Here is a 4,113-nt window from a genome sequence, read left to right on the forward strand (position 1 = left end):
TTCTCAACTAACATCAAGGCGGTGACCCGTTCCTGTAGGTTCATGCTCTACAACATTCGCAGAGTACGACCCTGCCTCACACAGAAGCGGCGCAGGTCCTAATCCAGGCACTTATCATCTCCCGTCTGGACTACTGCAACTCGCTGTTGGCTGGGCTCCCTGCCTGTGCCATTAAACCCCTACAACTCATCCAGAACGCCGCAGCCCGTCTGGTGTTCAACCTTCCAAGTTCTCTCACGTCACCCCGCTCCTCCGCTCTCTCCACTGGCTTCCAGTTGAAGCTCGCATCCGCTACAAGACCATGGTGCTTGCCTACGGAGCTGTGAGGGGAACGGCACCTCCGTACCTTCAGGCTCTGATCAGGCCCTACACCCAAACAAGGCACTGCGTTCATCCACCTCTGGCCTGCTCGCCTCCCTACCTCTGAGGAAGTACAGCTCCCGCTCAGCCCAGTCAAAACTGTTCGCTGCTCTGGCACCCCAATGGTGGAACAAACTCCCCACGACGCCAGGTCAGCGGAGTCAATCACCACCTTCCGGAAACACCTGAAACACCACCTCTTTAAGGAATACCTAGGATAGGATAAAGTAATCCTTCTAACCCCCCCCCCCCCCCCCTTAAAAGAGTTAGATGCACTATTGTAAAGTGGTTGTTCCACTGGATATCATAAGGTGAATGCACCAACTTGTAAGTCGCTCTGGATAAGAGCGTCTGCTAAATGACTTAAATGTAAATGACATCCTAGAATATGACAAGTTGGATGGTCTGACACTCTGAATTAGGGCAGAATGTCAACATTTGGCAGAATATTGCTAATCACTAAAGAAAAGTTATGGTATTAAATGTCAGTTTTGATTAACAATTAACTATTACATTTAAGGAAATAGTCTTACGCTATTGCAGGAGTAACATTTGAATTCATTTTTTAAGTCTAAGTTAGCGCAGCTCATTTGACTCATTAATTCACATGCTAAAAGTTTGGGTTATGTTTGAGGTTAAAAACTTTCACAAGGTCAGGAAATAGCATCTGGGTTTGTAAACCTCAGTCTCTTATAGGGGATTTATTCATCTTCTGAGGTCAAGTACTACTCATTATCCTTGGCCCAAYAATGGTCTTTAAAATCCCGCCAGTCTGCCGCTTCCACCGAATGTGTGTTATTAGTCGGTATTTACCAGAACTCGTGCTACAAAGGGAGGTGTGAGCTGTGAAGTGAGTCACGACTTCAGCCCACACCTGTGAAACCAAGGTAACCCTGGAAGACACCACAGACCTGTGGCTTTAGGCAACTGACCATAAACCACTTCTCCTCTAATCCTCAAATCAAAAAGGTGTTGGCCAATACAGTCCAAAATGTTCACCCTTGATAAAGATGAGCAAAAAAGTCTGTATATAAAAAACAGCAAATAATCTAAATATCAAATTCAAATCAAATGTATTTATAAAGCCCTTCTTACATCAGCTGATATCTCAAAGTGCTGTACAGAAACCCTGCCTAAAACCCCAAACAGCAAGCAATGCAGGTGTAGAAGCACCTGATGAGCTACATTATATTGTATGCAAAAAAAAGGAAACTATATTAGTTTTATACCTCATCAATTGCTCAGAGAAAGAGATTGAGAACACGTTGGAGGATCTTAGATCATTCCTCCAATCAGTATCTTTCCGACCCTTGATTCTCCTTTGTCTGCTCCTATGGACTGCCCTCTTCAATTCAAACCCACAGTTTTGAGGTATAGCGTATGTATGAGTACTTTTGGCATACTCTCCATTTTTGGGCGCCAAATAACTATATTTTTATGCATCTGACCATCTGGAGTTTCATAAATGGCATTGATCACATCATTGTAACGGTGCTATGGTCACACGACATGAAAGATTAAATCTAATTTGCCAGCTGGAAAAAAAGAAGCATATGCAGAAAATGACCTTATTACTACAGTAAAATATGTGGGATCTTTGATGTTTATGGGATATTTTGCTTCCACTGGTCCTGGGCCCTTGTTATGACAATCAAAATAACAATTCTTGCAACAATATCTTTGGACTTGACCATAAACCGTTTAATTAAGAAGCAGTCCATACCGAACAGAAGATACAACATCTGGAATGAATCTGTGTGCAGGAAGGTCTAAAAGCTCCCGCCAAACATGCAATCTCATTAAAAACATGTTCGAAAAGGCTCACTGTGTTTATCCTAGATATTGATAACAGGTTGCCATAGATTTGAACATGCCTCAACAAAAAACAATAGTTGAACTGTTAAACAAAATCTTTTCTCTGAACCAATTGTATTAGTATAAGAAATTATATAAGTAACAATTTTTCTGAGCACACACATTTCTCAGTATTATTACCAGAATGTTGCTCATCTCTATCAAGCGTCGCAATAATTATGAACCTAATTTACGTCTCCTCCCAAACCAATCCATGGTACTGTTCCCTCTCTCTTTCATTGGATCTTCATCATACCAGAGTGGATAAGTTTAAGTCTGATGCTATACTAATAGACTCCTGTAAACCTTAATTAGACAACGATTTAAACTCCAACTTTAACACATTACCTCCATATTGGGGCTGCCAAAATTCGTTGGATGGTTGCCTGGTTACGTCTCCTCATTCGAGTTCCAGACAAGGCTATCTCATCATACCGAGTGTGGATAAGCTAGGAGACGAGTCTAATGCTGACTAATATACAGTTGAAGTCGGGAGTTTACATACACTTAGGTTGGAGTCATTAACCTCTCTTGGGCAAGTGAGACGTAGCGTCCCACCTCTTCAACAGCCAGTGAAACTGCTGGCGCCAAATTCAAATACAGAAATACTCTTTATAAAAAATTCAGAAAACAAAACATATTTTACATAGGTTTAAAGATTAACTTCTGTAATCCCAACCACGGTGTCAGATATTAAAAATGCTTACGGCGAAAGCATACCTTACATCATTTGAGAACATAGCCCACTAGACAAATTCATTACAAACATAGCAGCCAAGTAGAACAGTTACACATGTCGATAAATAGAGATAAAATGTAATCCTTACCTTTTCATATGGTTGCACTCAGCAGACATTCATTTTACTCAATAAATGTTCCTTTTTTCGATAAAGTCTTTCTTATATCCAAAAACCTCCATTTTGTTCACGTGTTTTCTTCAGTAACCACAGGCTCAAAACGCAGTCAAAACAGGAAGACAAAAAAATCCTAATTGTATCGTAAAGTTCAAGAAAATTGTCAAACCGATGTTTATATTCACTCCTCAGGTTGTTTTTAGCCGAAATAATCAATAATATTTCAACCGGACAATACGTTGTCAATTTAAAAGGTAAACAAGAAAGCACTCTCCTCTCACGCATGAAAAAGCTCTGTGACACTTTAGGTCCACTCGTCCACTGCTCTTACTTCTTCATTTTCAGAATACAAGCCTGAAACAATTTCTAAAACTGTTACATCTAGTGGAAGGCATAGAAACTCAATTTGAGTCCTCAAGTCAATGGATACTGTAATGGCATTGAATAGAAAACGACAAAAAAAAAGACGACTTCCTGAATTGATATTCCTCAGGTTTTGCCTGCCAAATCAGTTCTGTTATACTCAAGACACTATTTAACAGTTTTTGGAAACGTTAGATATGCATATCATATCTTCTGTCCCGAAAGCAGCAGTAATTTGGGCATGCATTCATCCAAAATTCCGAATGCTGCCCCTACCCTAGTGAAGTTAAAACTTGTTTTCAACCACTCCACAAACTTCTTGTTAACAAACTATAGTTTTGGCAAGTCCGTTACGACATCTACTTGTGCATGACAAAGTAATTTTCCAACAATGTTTACAGATTATTTACTTTAATTCACTGTATCACAATTCCAGTGGTCAGAAGTTTACATCACTTTAGTTGACCGTGCTTTATAACAGCTTTGACAATTTGTGCGTGCTTGCTGCAGTAGGCTGGTGCAACTCACAAAATAGATGGCATCATGAGGCAGGAAAATCTGATGTGACTTATATTACACAACATCTCCAAGACATCAGTCAGGAATGTTAAAGCTTGGTCGCAAAATGGGTCTTCCACAATGACAATACCCCAAGCATACCTCCAAATATGTGTCAAAAATG

The sequence above is a fragment of the Salvelinus sp. IW2-2015 genome, linkage group LG20 (assembly GCF_002910315.2).
Source record: "Salvelinus sp. IW2-2015 linkage group LG20, ASM291031v2, whole genome shotgun sequence".
Taxonomy (NCBI): domain Eukaryota; kingdom Metazoa; phylum Chordata; class Actinopteri; order Salmoniformes; family Salmonidae; genus Salvelinus; species Salvelinus sp. IW2-2015.